Below are 20,575 nucleotides of genomic sequence, written 5' to 3' on the forward strand. Positions count from 1 at the left end.
TCTAAAATTTGCAAATAGATTCCTATTTAATCAACTGGTAGAAAAGCCGTACTCACACAAAGTATAATGAGAATAATTGAAGTGTAATTAGGATTTCTGCAGGAGGATGGGTGTGTGGAAGGATTATCACATGCCCTGGACATTATTCTATTTATGCAAAATTAAATTAATATTATTTGTAATCAGAAATTGTAATTCTATATTTTGTGTTGTACAATATAGTGTTTTGACATATGTATACAATATGTAATGATTAAATCAAGGTAATTAACATACCCATCACCTCATTTATCAATCTCAATCCAAACTTGTCTCAGGAGAGATTCTTTAGACAATAGTTGATAAATCAAACTTACCCAGAACCCTTTCCCAATTCATTTCTCCTTTCAAGAAAATACTAATGCCACCCTCATAGCAAAACTTTTAGATGAGTTGAATAACTTGGTTTTTTGTCCATAATGTTTTTTTTCTATTTTTTACAGACTGCATTTTGATTCATTGTACACAAATGGGGTACATCATTTCGTTTCTATGGTTGTGACATTGTAGTTCATACCATTCATGGTAATCATACATGTACATAGGGTCATGATGTCTGTCTCATTCCACCGTTTTTCATATCCCCCTTCTCATTTCCTTCTATGTAATCTAAAGTTTCTCCATTCTCCATAATGGTTTTTGATTCTATTGTTTTCCATGACATTTCAAAATTTAAAATGATAATAAGACAGCCATGCTAATCAAAGTAATTCATCCCTTAGATTTTATTCCCTATAGAGGAAAGCACCTTTTGTAACCTACTAGAGTTTATGTCTGGCTTCCAGCATAGAAAACACATCTATTTAACTGAACAAGTCTAATTCAATAAGCTGGCAAGAGAAAGAGCAAAGGGAAGGTCTGTGTATACATATGCCCAATAAGAGTCAGAGCCGTCTGATCTGAGAAGGGGAGTAGTGGACAATTCATGGCTCAATTTACTGGACTATCATAACTAATATGAGTCTTCATGGGATCATTTAGGTTCCACCTCTGTGTCTTTGTTTGCACCATTTTTTAATTTTTAATTTATTTATTTTGCTTCATTGTAAACAAATGGTGTACAACTTGTTTCGCTGGTTGAAGTAGAGGCATACTATTTGTGTAATCATACATTTACATAGGGCAATGATATTTGATTCATTATGTTATTTTTCCCTTCCCCCCACCTCTCCCACCCCTCTTCTTCCTCTATACCCTCCATCCTTCCTCCATTCTTGCCTCCCTCACACCCCCACATTATGTATCAGCATCCGCTTATCAGTGAGATCATTCATCCTTTGGTTTTTTGGAGATTGGCTTATCTCATTTAGCATAATATTCTCCAGTTCCATCCATTTGCCTGCAAATGACATAATTTTATTCTTCTTTATGGCTGAGTAATAATCCATTGTGTGTATATATATATCACAGTTTCTTTATCCATTCATCTATTGAAGGGCATCTAGGTTGGTTCCACAATCCGGCTATTGTGAATTGAGGAGCTATGAACATTGATGTGGCTGCATCTCTGTAGTATGCTGATTTTAAGTCCTTTGGGTATAAACTGAGGAGTGGGATAGCTGGGTCAAATGGAGGTTCCATTCCAAGTTTTCTAAGGAATCTCCACACTGCTTTCCAGAGTGGCTGCACTAATTTGCAACCCCACCAGCAATGTATGAGTGTACGTTTTATCCCACATCCTCACCAACACCTACTGTTACCTGTATTCTTGATAATCACCATTCTAATTGGGGTGAGATGGAATTTTATTGTAAGATTTTTTAAATTTTGAGGTGGTATGAACAGAAATGAAGCTAATTATTGGAATATTCATGTTATAGCAAACTATTAGACACAATGCAAAAAGTATCATATTAGGAACTGTGGGTAATACAGATGGTTATTGTGCTTCATTTCCTTATTTATTATTTTAAAGTAACTTGACTTTTATTTTTTATTTATTTAATTGTTTCATTTTAGTTATACATAACAGTGGAATTCATTTTGATTTAATTACATCAGCATGGGATACATCTTATTCTAGTTAGGACCCCATTCTTATGGATGTACATGATGGTGAGATTCACTATGGTTATTCATGTAAGTACATAGGAGAATTATTTTTGATTAAGTACTTGCTATCTTTAAGAAACATGCAGTAAAATAGGAAGTATGAAATAAATACCATGAATATGTAGTTGACAAAATAAAACATAATAGATGTATATGACTGTGTTTTTAAATTACTACGAAATTTTGAATAAAAAGAAATCTTATTTAGCCAAAGAATGTAGGGGTCATAATGAAGGAGTTACTTTTTGAGTCAGGCCTCAAACTATGTATTTGGAAGGGTATCTGTCTTTAAAAATCAAAAACAAAAACAAATACAAAACAGTAAAAACTAAAACATCACAAACAAGGCCCCTATGTTAGGAAATGCAAGATGTAGGGTCATAGTCACTGTAGTTTCAGTGAAACAAAATGGGAAATTAAATTGAAAGTCTAGGTTGGTGAAAGTTAAATGACAGTTTTCAATGCTGAGTTAAGGAATTTGAACTTCATGCTTCAGTCAATTGAATAGTAATAGAATAATTGGAAAAACTGTATGAAAAGATCAATTGAGTATTGCTGTTAAATATGGATTAGAATGGACAGTCTAGAAACACAAATCTATGTTAGGACACAACAGAAAAGGAAATTAATATGTATTGAAGTCCTACTATGCACGTGCTAGGAGGTTGGATAATCCCTTTGCAGTTAACCACTCATCTATGTCTCCCAACAAAACTTAGTTTTATTCCAACCCCATTTTTATTTCTAGGGCAAGTTAGCTGACACGAGAATTCACACCAGAATTTAACAGCTGATGTTAGAACTCACATTGGTAGAGTTTCTTAGTTTGAGTTTCTTCTACTGAATACATTTAATGCTAGAAAAGAGGCAAGAGGAAAGAGGAACTGCACCCAAAATGAGGTAGAAACATAGGGAAGGGCATGGGAAGATTCTTTTGTGAAATGAAGATGCTCCCCCACTTTGGAGCCAGATACAACCACTAGCCAATAAAATGTGGTAAAGAGAAGTATGTCCACTTACCCCTGTGGGTACTAAAATCTAAGTCATGAATTGTTTTGCTTAGCATGAGCACACCTTATGGAGTTGCATGAAAAGGACTTGACACTTGTTTAGATGTGAGAGAAGGAAGTGAAGAATAACTTAATAACTTTCTGGCAATAAAATGAGTATTCAAAGGAGGGAAGCACACACACAAGGCAGGTGAGAAATAGAGAAAGACACCAGAAGTTTCAAAGAAATAAGGTAAGTCATACTCTCAGCTAGCTGAAAAGACCTCGAGTGGAAAGAGTTGGAAAGAGGTGGTGGATTAACAATGGTGTATTGTGGCTAAAGAGAAAAAAAAAAAAAAAAAACAAGAACAAAAACAAAGGAAAAATCTTCTGAACCAGGCACAATGGGACATGCCCGTGGTGCCAGCAACTCAGGCTGAGTTGGGATGATCACAAGTTCGAGGTCAGAATGGGCAATTTGGTGAGACCCTGTTTCAAAAACAAAGTATAAAAGGGCTGGGGATGTAGCTCAGTGGAAGAACATCCCTGAATTTAATTGCTACTACCACAGGAAAAAAAGAAAAAAACATTAGGGGTCACAATCCCTAGTGTCAAAGCTTCAGAGTTCACAATTGTAAGAAAATAATTGTTACTGTTGCAACTGGATGCCTCTCTTAGGGGGCTTTTTCAATGTTCAATGACACCATGTAGAGATTCCAATTTCTGGGAGGCAAACATAGTAAAATAATTTTGAAAACTTATTAAAAATCACTAATTGCTTAACAGGAATATGAGGAGTATGCCATTCCATGGACTTTAAATACTAGCCAAATTTCTACTGGAAAAAGACAGCATTGCATTCATTTTTAGATGTTCCTGATGGAAGGCCAGCTGCTGTCCATGGTGCTAAAAGAGTCATCTGGCATTATAATGTTGCAGCAATATGACCCGTATAGTTGGAGTGAATTAGGTGTTTCATTACATGCCTCTATTTGGGGGATTTATTTTTCACTGAGATGAGATTTTTCATATATATTTCCCATCTGGAAGGTTTTTTTCAAACTCCCCAATGGTTAACATCAAGAAAGCAATTGCTTTTTTTTTTTTTTCAAAAAAATTTTTTAAAGAAATCCCTTGAAACATGAGTATAAGAAATCAAGGTGAGGCAAAAACAGAAAATAGAAGACATGTTGAAAAGGTTATACAATCCTTTCTTCTTTAAAAATACCTGAAACTGTAAATGCTCTATTCAGCTGTACCCCTCCCAGTAGCTTTCTCACAGTTAAAATGACTTATGGAATGCACGTATTCTATTGAAGATCCTAATTAAGAAGTGAAATGGAAGAAATAGAATATAGTCATTATAAATTATCCTAAACTATTTTTCCATTTTTATCGGTGCATGATAATTGTACTCAATGGTGGGGACTTGTTGTTACGTACTCGTACCTGCACACATATAACAGTACAATTTGGCCATATCATTCCCTAGTATTTCCCCTTTCCCTCTCCTCCTCCCTCTCCTGGTCCCTTTCCTTGACTGATCTCCCTTTGGTTTTCATGAGATTCTGCCTGCCTCTTTCTCTTTCTCTTTCTCCTTCCTATCACAAACTATTAAAATGGTTGATGAGAGAACCTTACTCATATTTCTCATGTGATTCTTTTTAAAATGCATTTGTGGATCACGGGAGGAACACATGGCTCTGTGATCTTATCCCTGAGACATTGCTGATGAAGGCAACATAGCTACACTTCAAGGTCACATAGGAAGGGTTTTTGGGAGAGTTGCCAAAGACTTTGCAAGTTTAGATCGAATAAATCACAAAAACATTTTTCCACTTGAAAATTCAGCAGCTTGATGAAATTAGAACACTACATTCATTAGGAGCAGTGCCAATCACAATCCCAAAAGACAGTCTTGAATGCCATAATGACAAATGTTGAAACCCCTAAAGATCAAAATCCCTAAAGTCTAAAAAATCCCCCAAAATCACAATGCTGAAAGATTCAAACCCTGAATGTTGAAGTGTTAAAAACTGAAATCATGAAGACAGTGATTCCCATGGAAGAAGGGTTTGTCAGTTGGGTAGAAGGTTGAATTCAGGGAAAGGGACTGACCACAAAAACGATGAAAACTTTGTTTAAAAATGCATCATTTGTCTGCATCAAAATTCCTTCCCGCTGATGAAATTCTAGAAGATTTTAATGAATTAAAGTCACATTTGTTTGTAGAAGAGGGCAAGGTTACCTGAATCGTTTGAAAATAGTTATGTGGATCATAGGATAAGAAGACACCTAACCAACAGAGTTGCTACTGGATCGCTAGTGTTATTCCACCAAATGTATTGTCTGTATGTGAGTGCTTGGAAAGAGTAACTCTGGGTAGAAAACAAAGACCAATGTACTCTCCAGGAGGATTAATGCCCCAAAAGAAAAAAGGCAGCTATTCACCACTATGCAAGACTTCAAAATACAGTTAATGATTGTGAAGTTCGGCCAGCTCTGACAGACTAGTTCTGTGCAATTGCCCGTAATCTATTCTATTCATAAACTTATTCATATGTCAAATTTTCTTTTTCCATTGTTCCTGTTTTTCCCACTACTGTTTTAAATTTTGTCAGCATTTTTGTTTATTAATTCTAAGTATTTCATCCTACCCATATCATTTACAAGACTGGAGGTATAAATTATGACAAGACTTGTAGAGAGCTCTGGTTTGTTTTATGTATTTTTGCAAACTTGACTCCATGAAAGTGCATTACTTTCAAAATGTTAACTTTGTGTGCAAGTGTTGTGCATGCACATAAAAATGCTAAAACTTCTTAATAAATGAGAGGTATTCTTTTTTGCATTTGGGAAAGGTAGCATTTCTGGAGATCTCAGTTCTTTGGGTGACTGCATGTTTCGAAGTGCCTCATTGTGGTTTTTGATGATGATGTTGTCCATCAAAGTATTACAGATGACCATAGTTATAAAGCTGGATGCACACCATTTTAACAATAGTAACATGCATTTATACATTTTCCTTTTGGGCATATTTCTTTATGTGTGCAGTTTATCTGCTTATATTGTGATTCTTATGCAACAACTGTCATAATCCTGAGTGTTTATGCTCACAACAATAGGGACGTTATTGCCTATTTTATTAGGTAAAGTGATCTATGACGTGTTCTGTTGTTTTTTTCTCAAATAAATTCCTCTTTAAGTAATGTAAATGGATGTCCTCTAAAGAATTTTTAATTGAGTTTATTTTAACTGATAGGTAAAATATAAAATTGTACTTATTAATGGGATGATGTTATGTTTTGATATATGTATACATTGAATAATGAAATCAAACATAGGTATCTCCTCCAATAGTTATCACTTCTTCATGTTGAAAATATTCAAAATCCTTTCTTCTAGTTTTTTGAGAAATACAGTATACAATCACTATCTATAGTCACCCTAGCTAACTAGAACTTAGTACCCACTGATCCTGCCTCCCTAGTCCTGCCTCCCTGTTCTCCCCACAGCCTCTGGTCTAGTCTACTCTTAATTTCTATGAGGTAACTTACTTTCTTTCTTTCTTTCTTTCTTTCTTTCTTTCTTTCTTTCTTTCTTTCTTTCTTTCTTTCTTTCTTTCTTCTTTCCATTTTCCTTTTCTTCTCTTTTCTTTTCAATGTCTGTACTGGGGATTAAACCCAGACACACTCTACCACTCCCCGTTCCTTTTAACCTTTTATTTCAAGATGTGGTCTTACTAAATGGCCAGGGCTGTCCTCAAACTTGTGATTCTCCTGCCTCGATCTTCTGAGCTGTTGGAATTACAAGCATGCACCACCACATCTGGTTTATCCATAGTAATGAGATCATGTGAAACTTGTCTTTCTATGTCTGGCTTGTTTTGCTTAATATAATGATCTCCAGTTCAGTTCATGTTGTCACAAATGACAGTATTTCATTCTTTTTAATGGCTGAATAGTATTCCATTGTGTATATACCACATTTTCTTTACAAATAATCAGTCGATGGATGCTCAAATGATTCCCATTTCCTGATTATTATGAATAATGCTGCAATGTACATGAAAATGCAGATATCTTATTGACATACTAATTTCATTTCCTTTGGAAACATACCCAGCAGAGGGATTGCTGGATCATATGGTTGTTCTAGTTTTTTTTTTGAGAAACCTCCATACCATTTTCCATACGGTTGTACTAATTTTCATTCCTGCCAATGGTGTGTACAGGGTTCCCTTTTCTCCATAGCCATTCTTTCTAGCATGAGGTGATATCTCATGGTTTTGACTGGCAACATTAAACACTTTTCATAACTTTGTTGGCAATTTGTATGTCTTCTTTTGAAAAATGTTTTCTTGGATCCATTGACCATTTTTATATGAGGTTATTTGTTTGCTTGTTTTTGCTATTGAAATTTTGAAGTTCTTCATTTTTTATTTATTTATTTATTTATTTATTTATTTATTTATTTAGGTACCAGAGATTGAACTCAGGGACATTCTGCCACTGAACCACATCCCCAACCCTATTTCTTTTTTTTGTATTTTATTTAGAGACAGGGTCTCACTGAGTGGCTTAGCACCTCACTTTTGCAGAGTCTGACTTTGAACTCCAGATCCTCCTGCTTCATCCTCCCAAACCACTGGGATTACAGGCATGTGACACCATGCCTGACCCCTTTGTATATTCTTTATGTTAACCCTTGTTAGATAAGCAATTTGCAATTATTTTCTCACATTCTTTTCACTCTGATGATTGTTTCCTTTGTCACATGGGTGACTTTTAGTTTGACATAATCCCATTTGTCTGTGTTTGCTTTTGTGTCCTGTGTTTTGGGGGCTGTGTCCAAAATATATCCTTGCCAGTTGAAAATACAGAAGTAATTTTCCTGTGTTTCCTTCTAGTAGTTTTGCTGTTTCGAATTTCCTATTTATGGTTTAAAGCCATTTTGCTTTGATTTTTGCAGCAGGTGAGAGAGAGTGGTCTGGTTGCATTCTTCTGCATGGGGACAGCCAATCTTCCCAACACAAGTGGAAGACTGTCCTTTCCAATGTCCTTCTTTTCAACTGTTTTTCTTTGTTGAAAATCAGTTGGTTGTAAGTGCCTGCGTTGCTTCGGAGCTCACTCTTCTATATCATTACTCTGTGCATTAATGTGCCAATTTTTATGCCGATGCTGTTTTGATAACTACAGTTTGCATTATGTTTTGAAATCAGGTTGTGTAATACCTCCTGCTTTGCTCCTTTTGCTTAACATTGCTTTGGATATTCAGTTATAATGGTTTCGTGCAGATTTTAGGATTGCTTTTCTAGTTCTGTAAAGAATATCATTGACATTTTGATAGAAATTGCATTGAATCTGTACAACATTTTTAGGTAGTGAGTTTTTCATAATATTGAGTCTTCTAATTCATACACAGGGCATCTTTCTATTTGTGTGTGTGTGTGTGCATGTGTGTGTGTGTGTATGTGTGTGTGTATGTGTGTATGTGTGTTTCCTCTTCAATTTCGTTCATCAATGTCCTACAGTTTTCATCATAGAGATCTGTTGCCTCTGGTTTAATTTAACTCCTAGTTACTTTTTTGGTAACTATTATAAATGGGATTTCTTTCTTCATTTCTATTTCAGGCAGTTCACCATTGGTGCATGGCAACATTACTGATTTTTGCATGTTGACTTTGTATTCTCAAATTGTGCTCATTTTATTAATTAGTTCTAATAGTAGATTTTTGGCAGTCTTTTGGGTTTTCTGTATGCGAGATTATGTCATCTGCAAACAATGAAAATTTGACTTTCTTCTTCAAATTTGGATGCCCTTTATTTCTTCCTCTTGTCTGATTGTTCTGGCTAGGATTTCCAGTATTGTGTTGAATACAAGTGGTGAAAATGGGCATCCACGTCTCGTTCCAGATCTTAAAGAGAAAGCCTTCATGTTTTCCCCACTTAGTGTGATGTTAACTGTTAGTCTACCAAGAAATGGCCTTTATTATGTTGAGGCCTAAGTAATTTTTAGTTATTATTTAAGAAATGCTTTTTAAAAAGTTATTTCTTCCAGAATTACACTTCAGTAAATTTTATCCTTAATGGTTACAACATGTCAGATTGTGTCTTTCTGTATTTTGACCCAAACTGAACTAGGAGACCAAAGATCTAACTCTTATTATGAAATTGTTATCCAACAATATATAATCAGTAAGTCCATGATGCGTCCATGATGAAGGAAGAGGGGGATAAATAGAACTTACTAAGAATAGTTGAATGACGTATTCTTAGTCTATCAAGGAAAACAAAACTTTTAGGGAACGTCATGAGCTATTCACGGTTGTTCAGTTAGTGCTGGTAACTGGGAACTTAGAATTTTGTGAGATTTAGTAAAAAAGCTAGACATGGCTGTTTAAGAAGACAAATATCTAAAACTACAAATATTTGCACAATTGCAACAGTCATGTAATTACAGCGTAATTACAATGTAATTGTAATCACAATGATAATGGCATATGCTGTGGGGTGCTCTGAGGGCACATTAAGAAAGAATTAGTTAACTATAAGGATTCCTGGGAGTCTTCCTTGGAAGCGATATCTACTCTGGAACCTGAAGGTTACAGACAGCAAACAAAGAAATAATACTTTAAGGTAGAGAGAACATCTCGTACGGAAACGTGGAGGCCATTGGGCATGTATGTTTAATAACAAGAAAATAAAGGCCATCGTGACTGAGTAGAGGGTGAGCAACAGAGACATGTGGAATGACCCTGGGGCAAGGGAATCATAACACACAGGGTTTCCTCTAGACTCTGTTAGGATCTTGGCCTTGAGGCAGGAAGGGAAACCATGGCAGGTTATGTCCGTCAGCGATTGACCTGGGAAGCAGGTTACTTTATCCTGGGGCTTGAGCTGCTGCAGTTGTGGGATGTGGTTAAGCAGTCTGTGCGTGCTTCTTTCTTCTGTGTTTGCTGATGGGGCCTGAAGTCAGCAGGATCGGCAGTCAGGAAAGGAGGACAGAGATGAAATGGAGGAAGGAAGCACAAACTGAAACCTGTGGGGATAGATTGGAGCCATGTCAATCTCTCACTGCTTCTAACATGACAGGAGTGTCTGTCAGGAGAAGCTGGCATCCTGTGTGCTAGGCACACGCACACCTGCCCCCCAAATGGGAGAAGCTGAAGGAGGAGAGCCATGAAAGCTGGAGGAGGCTCAGGCCTGCCTCTGACCCCATGATAACCAGGTGAGCCAACAGGCAAGACAACTTGCATGCACCGTGCTTTAATCAGGGTTCTCCAGAGAAGCAAGACCAACAGGATCTATGTGAACAGATTGTGAAGTATGCAGTATAAGGAATACACTCACATGATCCTGGAGGCTGAGAAGGTCCAAGATCTGCAGTGAGCAGGCTGGAGACTCTGGAGACTGATGGTGTTGTTTTAATCTGAAGGCCAGCAGCCTACAGTCCCAGGAAAAACTGAGGTTTTATTTAAAGTCTAAGAACAGTGAAAAGTGTCCCACCTTGAAACTGTCAGGCAAGAGGTGTTCCCTCTTATATGACCCTTAGAGGAGGGTCAACCTTTGCTTTGTTCAAACCTTCCATTGATTGATGGGACACATCTGCATGAATGAAGGCAATATATATTACTCAATCTACTGATCAGGTGTCAGTCTCATTCAGAAACACACTCACACAAATATTCAGAACACTGCTTGACTAAATGACCGGGCACACCATGGCCTAGTCAAGTTGACTCATGAAATTAACCATCACAAATTGCAAGAATACGTTGGATCCTGTCATAATCTAGAGAAATGAAAATCAAAACTACACTGAGATTTCATCAATTAGAATGTCTATTATCAAGAATACAAGCAACAATAGGTGTTGGCAAGGATGTGGGGAAAAGGTACACTCATACATGGCTGGCGAAGTTGCAAATTGGTGCAGCTACTCTGGAAAGCAGTGTGGAGATTCCTTAGAAAACTTGGAATGGAGCCACCATTTGACCCAGCTATCCCACTCCTTGGCCTATACCCAAAGGACTTAAAATCAGCATACTACAGTGATGTGGCTACATCAATGTTCATAGCAGCTCAATTCACAACAACTAGATTGTGGAACCAATCTAGATGCCCTTCAGTAGACAAATGGATAAAGAAATTGTGGTATATATACACAATGGAATATTATTTAGTCATAAAGAAGAATAAAATTATGGCATTTGCAGGTAAATGGATGGAATTGGATAATATCATGCTAAGTGAAGTAAGCTAATTCCAAAAAACCAAAGGCTGAATGATTTCTCTGATAAGTGGATGATGACGCATAATGTGAGGTGGCAGGGAGGCAAGAATGGAGGAAGGAAGGATGATTCAGAGGAAAATGAAGAGTGGGGAGGGGGTGGGGGAAAGGAAAGATAATAGAATGAGACAAACCTCATTACCCTATGTGCAGTATGGTTATACAAACGGTGTGACCCTACTTCATGTACAACCAGAGAAATGAAAGCTGTACCCCACTTGTGTACAATGCATCAAAATAAAAAACAAATATAGAAATAATATGAATTCTTCAATTCCATCTTCAAAACCAACCATGCCAATTATGTCTTCTGGCCTAGCCTGTTCTGGAATATTCAATGGAAGTGATTCTCATAATGAAGTTGGTATCACATTTGAAGTTGATATCACATAAATCCATCACAAAGTGGTTTAACAAGAGGTGTGTCTTTACTGGAACTAAAGGTAAGAATTATCACAATTATGGTTGTCTGGAGAAAGGCTTAGAGGGGGCAAAAGTGGGTATCTTCAACTTCCAATGGAGAAGGAGATAGAAGGAGAAGCGATAGGTGGCATTATGTAGTAGCAGGTCTTATAGAATTCAGTATGCAGAAGCAGAAGCAGAAGTGTGCAGTGTACCATCCAGAAATATCAGAGATAGAATGTGTCCTATTACTGGGAAATACGTAAACAGAGAAGCGAGAATCTCCTCCCACAAATGTTTTAAGGTCATATTTTATGTTTTACAATAGTGGGGATAAATTATTGCTAGACTGTTTTCAAACTCAAAATCTGTAGTTTCTGTTCTTAAATCCTGCATCTCATAAAGAGGTAAGATGATTACCTGAAAAATAACAATATAAGGCAGAATCATTGAGAGAGTTGAGTTGTGGAGCAAAAAAGAGAAAACATAGATGTCCCAGAAAGTGAGAAAGCTGAGATCTGTGTGTGAGAAGGAGTCCTGCCAGGGATTCATAGGAGAGTGGAATCAAGTGGAGCATTAGAATATTGATAGTACCTTGCTAGGTAGACATTCTGAAATGCAAATTCTGACCACGTCATCCTCCAACTTAATTGCTCTGAGTGTGCTCTGGATGAAGTCCATAATCGTTAACACGGTCTATAAGGCTGTGATGGATATGGTCCTCACCCCACCACCAGCTCAGCTCAGCTTGCGCCACTCTCTGCGCGGTGCCTGCCGTCGTTGCTGTGTGGACTTGCTGCTATTGCTTGAAATTACCAAGCTCCCTCCCACCTTAGAGCTTTCCTGCACGCTGCTGTGATGGCCTCAGATGCTCTTGACCCCTCTTTACCTGCATGAATCTATTCGTGCATCAATCTCAGGTTCAATATCACTTCCCAGGGAAGTTGTCCCTATATACTCTCTCTCCACCTCTAATTTAGGTTAATCCCACAATTATATAATCACACTGCCCCCATACCTCTCTTTCTTCACCCCAGTCATAATTGCAATTCCATAGCTATTTTTGAGATCATTACCTTGTTCCTGATCTTACCACTAAACTGTAAGCTAAGGTCAAGTGTCATCCCCATCACCTCACATGACATTCTCGGGTTGTTAAGTATATTTTATATGACTCAATGAAGGAACAGGAGAGTCTTTTTGAAAGTTGAATCTTGGGATCTTTATCTTTGTAGGTTAGTCATTTAACTTAAAGGGCAAGGTGATATCAGTTCTTGCTGTGGAAAACATCATTATCTCGTACTGTTTTCAGTTTTCTCCCTATTGAAGCCAAAGCAATTTTTATTTTGGATCTGCTAAACATGGCCCAAGCGTTTGCAGCATCAGAATAAACTGAGCATATCCCTAGGCAGCTCATATCTCCCTTGGATGGCCCAGGAATAGTTCATCATTTTCCTGCTCTCGTAGTTGAACATTGCTTTGCAAACATCTGCTCCAAGTCCAAATTCCTAGGGAAACGGGATTGAAGACAACATTGTGTCTCTATTTCTGTGTTTACCTCATTTCCTCTCTGAGGGCTTTCTCCCTTGAGTTCCCATGAAGCTAAGAACATTCTGCAAATCCTCACCTGGGAATTGGTTGCAGAAGGAATTCAGGGGGAAAAAAAAAAATCTCCTGTCTAGGGTGTTGAGAATTTGGCCTCTTCCCAAATATGTTTGCATTCTCTAGGAGAAATAGGAGATGCATGCTGGATCTCTACAGTTTAATCCGAAGAAAGTCAGGGAGTAAATCAAGCCATTAGTTGGTGAATAGAAATGTCTGAGTTTTTCAATCTCTTAATTTCTCTCTCAGATAAATACAAATATAACCAAAGATCAAGGCAGGGCTTTTGACTCTCCTGTGGGAGCCAGGGAAGGCTTTGCAGGGGAGGTGCCATTTGAGAGAGATCTTGAAAGATAAGGAATGGAAGGAAAAAGAAATCATAGAAAGAAGGACCCTGAGTGTGTGCAAGATGAATAAGGTCAGGTTATGGGGATGGTGAAAGCAGTGGATTTCCCATTATGAAGTCTGTGCCGGGGATGGGGGATAGTGTCCAGCCATTGACATGCTGGGGGAATGTCGTGGGCCACGCTGGGAGCTTGGTGCCATCGGTTGGTCTGAACCTCTCCTCTGTCTCTACTGAGTGAGGACCAAGCACTTGGCCTCAGAACATCATTGTTTCTCTCTCCTCAAGACCAAGTTGACTCACTCTCTGGTTACTCTCAATTGGATTCTTCCAGCATCTTTTCAACCTGATGGACTTCTCATCTTTTGCCTTTTTTTGTTATGATTTCCTTGATTATTGCAAGAATAAAGAAATAGTGTTGATCCCTTTAGGTAGATGATATATCAAGACATGTTGCTGGACTCCCTTGCCATTATCTTTAGCAGTTAGGCAGTTGAATCTTTGTGTAAGTTATGAGAAATCATGTTATTTGAGTAACGGTAAACAAGCATGTAGAATATACGTGTTCTAAGCATTTTACAGATCTCAACTCATTAGAGCTTCACAGCAGTACTGTGACTGGGCATTATTTTATCACCATTATCAAAATCTTGATTTTATTGATGAAGTGATTGAAGGTTAAGGTTAACAGACTTGACAAGAGTTTCTTAGTTAGTCCATGGGAAGGCCAAGGTTGAAAGCCAAGGGTGGCTTTTTCCTTCATTGTCTTTGTCACTGGACTACCCAGCTTCTCTGTTCCATTTGTCTCCTCCTTTCTAATATTTGACTCTTACTTATTTTTTTCTACATTGTTGGATAATGTTGAATATTAGCATACAGCTAACTTTCAGGATAAGAGTTATAAATTTTCACCATTAACTTGAATACATGGTGAGATTTTCCTTGAGAAGTCAAAACAAAACAATGTAAGTTAGTGTTTTCAGCCGGGTCATGAAAAATTATGACTCACATAGAGCCTGCTGTAGTTAGATCCAATTCTCAAATGTGGTGTCTATGTGTCATTTGTTGGTAAATGAATGAAAATGAAAAACATCATGCCAAGTGATATAAGTCACTCAGAAAGTCAAGGGTCAAATGTTTTATCTCAAATGTGGAAGATAGAGAGGAAAAAAGGAATAAAAAGGGGAGCTATCTCACAAAAATAGAAGAGAGACTGATACAGTAGAGGAAAGAGATTGAGAGGGAGGGGGAAAGGGAGAGAGTACAGCGAAGTCCTGGGAGCAAAATCTACCCAGTTATGCTGAACACAATACACTGGATCCTGATTTTATATAAATGAATAAATAAATTAAAAAATGATTACAAGGTGCTAATTGAAATAATAGTAATAATAAAAAAGGAGATTGGTGGAGTAGAACAAGTGGGCAAGTGGATTGGTGGATTGGGGGAGGAACGAGGAGGGGAGAAAATGAGATTGATTAAATTATATCATGTGCATTTATGACTATGGCATGACCAATCCCACTATTTCATTTAATTATAATGCACCAATAAACTCTTTTAGAAAATCCACTTCTCATCTGTCTCATGTGTTTTTTGTTCCTCTGAGCCTCCTGTACTTCTTTCTTCTGTATTTCTGTAGCTGTTTTGCCACTGTGACCAAAAAAATCCAACAAAAACAATTTTAGAGGAGGAAAATTTACTTGGTGCTCATGGTTTCAGAGGTCTCAGTCCACAGATGGCCGACTCTATTGCTCAGGGTGGAGGTGAGTCAGAACACCAAGCAGAAGAGAATAGTGGAAGAAAGCCACTGGAAACATGGCAGTCAGGAAGCAGAGAGCACTCTGCTCACCAGGGACACAGTGCAAACCCCAAAGCCATGCCCCAGTGACCTACCTCCTCCAACCACACCCTACCTGACTACTTACCAGTGGATTGATGCACTGACAAGGTTAAGGCTCTTATAACCCAATCCTTCCACCTCTGAACCTTTTTGCATTGTTTCACACATGAGTTTTTTGGGGACACTTCACATCTAGACCATAACACATACCAAGTGAAAATTTTCTAATGCAGTATTTTAATTCCTTTAATATTTTTTCTCTATGCATTTTTTTTGTTTTTCTTTCTCAGTGTTTGCTGTAGAGCATACCACATATATCTTATAGATGGCTCTTTTTTTTTTAAAAGCCCTTTCTTGGTTTAACACTGTCTAATTTTAAGACTGGGAATGGCAGGTATATTGGACACAGAGTCACAAATGCTGGAAACTGATGGAGATTCACTGTGTGTGAAAGCTTTTGACAGAGGACATGGTCACCTACCATTATGAAGTATAAATTCTACCTTTAGTTTGAACCTTTAGGTCTCATCTACAAATCTGAACTAAGATGGGATCCAACATCAATGTTACAACAATTCTGCAGTTGCTGTGATAAAATTTTCTTTTTTTTATAACTTTGGTAACTCAGATTTTGTAATTTCTGCACAACTTGTATGAGTAAAAGGATTTGCTAAGCAAATATGTAAAGAAGCAGTCAGGGAGAGAGTTCATCTACTTACATAAACCAATAGCTCTTAAGAAACTGAGTGCATGGTTGGAAAATAAATGAATGCTCTTTATTTAAAAATGAGACTTATCTATCTATTAAATCAGACTTGAAGTTGGGGAGGGAGTCTTCTCCAGGGATAACTTCACAGATCTTCTTGAGTGCCACATCCCCTGTGAAATCTACCCCAATCATTAGGGTATGGAAAAGAGCACATGACTCTGGTGTCAGAGAAACCTGGCTTCAAATCCTGTTTCTGCTCCTTGATAACTGGGTGAGTTTGGACAAGTCATTTGAAACTTCCTTACTCAAAGTGTGGTCCTCAGACCACCAGTCTCATCTGGATGCACGGAACTATTGCCTTTTAAGAAGACCCTCGTGTGATTGATTTGCACTCTGACCTTTGAGAAGCCCTGATGTAAGCTTTCTGACCTCAGGATTCTCAGGGTGGTTGGGAAGGTTGAATAGTGCTGTTCTATGAGCACCTATGACAGTGGTCATGTGATGCAATGAATTTTCCAAAATTGTGGTTATTACAACTAGTTGAATTATCTCAAATGTTTCTGTTGTGGTCATTGCTTTCAGTCACCGTCACCTGGAAGCATGCTGGACCTTTAGAGATTAGAATCTTGCCCAGTGGCGAGACACTCTGCAACCTCCCCAGAGCTGTTTCAGAGTAAATGGGATGAGAGGTCCTGCTGAGAAAGTTGCTGTGCATATTAGGGAAGTCGACGTGCAGTGTGGTTTCCAGATGCCAGGTGCCGTACCCACACTTCACATCCATTCTCCCACCAAATCCTAGCAGCACTTCCATGGAGTGGAAAAATGCTCAGAGAGGTGAGAGTGCGTGTTCAAGGACACATGGCTTGGAAGGGGCACAGCTTTAACTCAAATCCAGAGCAAATCTGAATCCAAAACCTTCATGTGATTCTGGACATTTCTTGTGACATGAAAATGCCCGTCATCCAGATGTTTTATAAATCATCAGGTGCCCCCTGCCATGAGGATAATCAACAATGACTGAGTGGGGGGCTGGGACTTTCCACCCTGTTGTGCCCACCCCAGCTGGAGGCAGTTATTTTGCTTCCCTGCCCACTTGGCTAATGTACTTTGATCAACCTGATTTCCCCCTTTGCTCCCCCTTTCTTTCTCCAAGGGCTCAGATGGCCAGAATCACAGTTGCCTCAGAGAGTCAGGTGTGACCGCTCTTGTTAAGGAGCCAGAGTATGAGCTAATTATAGTAATTAAAGCTTCCTATTTACATAACACCTCTCAGGCAGAAGGAACACGGTGCTCGCTCTTTTCCAAGGCCAGGTACAGAAAGCTGCCCAGCTCCCCACACTGCTCCTCCCCGGAGACCTGGAACAGGGGAACATATGTTCCTGACACACTGGACCAGTTCAGATGGGGGAAGGGAGGAAGCCCTGCTGGTCAAGACGAGCTTCAGACAGGCCTCCAAAGCTTCTAGAAGGTGGGCATCATGCAGGGTCCCAAAACTCCACAGGCTGAAGCTAGTCACCCCCATGTTATTTAGCAGCCCCTGTATAATGAGTTCCCTATGTTACTATGACAAGTTCTAACAAGGGCCCTATCATTGCCATGGATCTTTTGTCCAACATTTTTAACTTTTATGAGACATGGATAAGGTAGTAGTAGCTCCTCTCCACTCTACAGCCAAGGAAAATGAGGCTCAGAGAAGACTGATAGTTTAATCAGTGCTGTACAGATAGTGAGTAGTGTAGTCGGTTTTTTCCACACAAAATGTGCAGAATTGCAAAACTCATGAGCAGTCCACCATGCTACAATGCCTCTCTCAAGAAGTTCACTGATTACCAAACACTTTACTCTTTATTTTTATAACCTTACGAAGGTAAATGGATGACATCTCCATGTGCAAATTAAACACTCACATAAGCACGTTCACATACCATGTTACACACATGCTCCCACTTATGACCAGATTCAGAGACTTCCCACAACTTTTCTCTGGCTATTTCTCTGGAGAGTGGCAGATGCTGCATTCAGGTCTGGATTTCTTTCCACCCTGACTTTGTGCTTCCTTTGGTCCAGTTTTATATTCAATTAGTATGGTCTTTTAAAAAAATCAATAAATGGTTAGTGATGCCTTTAATAGATATTGAATGAATTCAAATCTGGTGTTATTTATCACAGAAGTGATACTTTAATTATTTATTCCCCTCAGAGTAACACTTTCTATATCCAATGTGCCTGATCCTTATACATGGGACAACATCATCTGATTCTGGAGGTAGAGACCAGGTCATGATCATCTCTAACTCATCAGAGGAGTTACTTTTTCCTCTGGCATGAGTGAATCACTACCTGTTGGCATAGGTGTACTTGTTCAGAATAACAAAGCTAGCAAATAGAAAAACTAAGTCTCTCATCCCATGACCTTTCCAGTTATCTGTCTCTGAAATCAAGAAGAAATTTGCACAGATCTTCGCTCAGTGGACAAATAAGAAAAGATTGTGTGACAGCCACTGTGCCCGACTTTGGCATCCAGTGCTAAAGGAATTTGGCAAAGTTCTGACCTTCTATGGAAATATAGACAATAAGCAAATAATAAATGTATACACGAATCCAAGTGGAAATGAAGACTGAAAAGGAATCAAAGAGGAACCAGAGGATCGTCGCTGATGGGTATTATGTATGGATAGAGAAAACATTTCTAAGGACAGAAATATTTAAGCTGAGATCTGACGCCTAAGAAGAGTCAGCTGAGCAAAGACAACACCCCAAACACTGGGAAGTGCATATCTGAAGTCCTCAAGAAGGGGAAGGTTGTGGGAGTCCAAACTGAAATGAGAGCAGGAGTCTGAGCAGAACAGGAGGAAGGCTAAGTGGGACAAGATGAGGGAAGGTGGGAAGAGGTTCGAAGAAAATTCCGCAGAAGGCCGAAAGAAGGTGGTAAGGATTAGGATTCTACTTCAAAGTAAGTATAAATTACGTTTTGGAAAAGATTACTCTGGTTCATTTTCTTGGATGGACACAAATATCTTTACATTTTAAATTTCAGAGTGGAGGAGAAAACAGACTTGGGGTCAGGAAGACCCAGGCCTGGTCCTGCTGTGGCCTCCCATTTGCTGGGTAGATTTCCTTGGTGAATTCCCTGTGGTTTCAGTTTCTTCACCAGTGAGATCAGGCTAAGTTATGCAGCAAAAATGTTAACAAAAAATACCCATTTCATGACCTAATATAATTAAAATTATTTTTTGTTCAAAGTCCCTTGTAGACTGAATAACTCTCCAGAGTTGTTCTGGATCCACATTTGTGTACACATTTGTGGATCCAAATGTGTACTGGATCCACATTTCAGATTGCTTCTGCTTTAGAGTACTTCCATATTGGTACGTGCTCCCCAGCTGGCTGTAGAAGACTTGCCAACACGAGGAAAGGTCCCCTTCAAGAACGAAAGCCGGGTCAAATGGTGGTTCCATTCCAAGTTTTCTAAGGAGTCTCCACACTGCTTTGCAGAGTGGCTGCACTAATTTGCAGCCCCACCAGCAATGTATGAGTGTACCTTTCTCCCCACATCCTCGCCAACACCTGTTGTTGCTTATATTCTTGATAATCGCCATTCTAATTGGGATGAGATGGAATCTTAGGGTGGTTTTGAAATGCATGTCTCTTATTATACTAGAGATGTTGAACATTTTTCCATATGTTTGTTGATTGCTTGTAGATCTTCTGTGCCCTTGGCCTATACCCAAAGGACTTAAAATCAGCATATTACAGAGATACAGCCACATCAATGTTCATAGCTGCTCAGTTCACAATAGCCAGATTGTGGAACCAACCTAGATGTCCTTCAATTGATGAATGGATAAAGAAACAGTGGTATATATATATATACAATGGAATATTACTCAGTCATAGAGAATGATAAAATTATGGCATTTGCAGGCAAATGGATGAAATTGGAGAATATCATGCTAAGTGAGATAAACCAATCTCAAAAAAACCAAAGAACGAATGATATCGCTAATAAGTGGATGATGACACATAATGGGGGGTGGGAGGGTTAGTGTTAGGGTTAGAGTTAGGGTTAGGGAGGGGGGCAAGAATGGAGGAAGGAACTGTATAGAGGGAAAAGAGGGGTGGGAGGGGTGGGGGAAGGGAAAAAATAACAGAATGAACCAAACAACATTACCCTATGTAAATTTATGATTACACAAATGGTATGCCTTTACGCCATGTACAAACAGAGAAACAACATGTATCCCATTTGTTTACAATAAAAAAAAAAAAAGAACGAAAGCCATCCTGCTGTTCACATTCTAGGG

Source organism: Sciurus carolinensis, chromosome 14, assembly GCF_902686445.1.
Source record: "Sciurus carolinensis chromosome 14, mSciCar1.2, whole genome shotgun sequence".
NCBI classification, from domain to species: domain Eukaryota; kingdom Metazoa; phylum Chordata; class Mammalia; order Rodentia; family Sciuridae; genus Sciurus; species Sciurus carolinensis.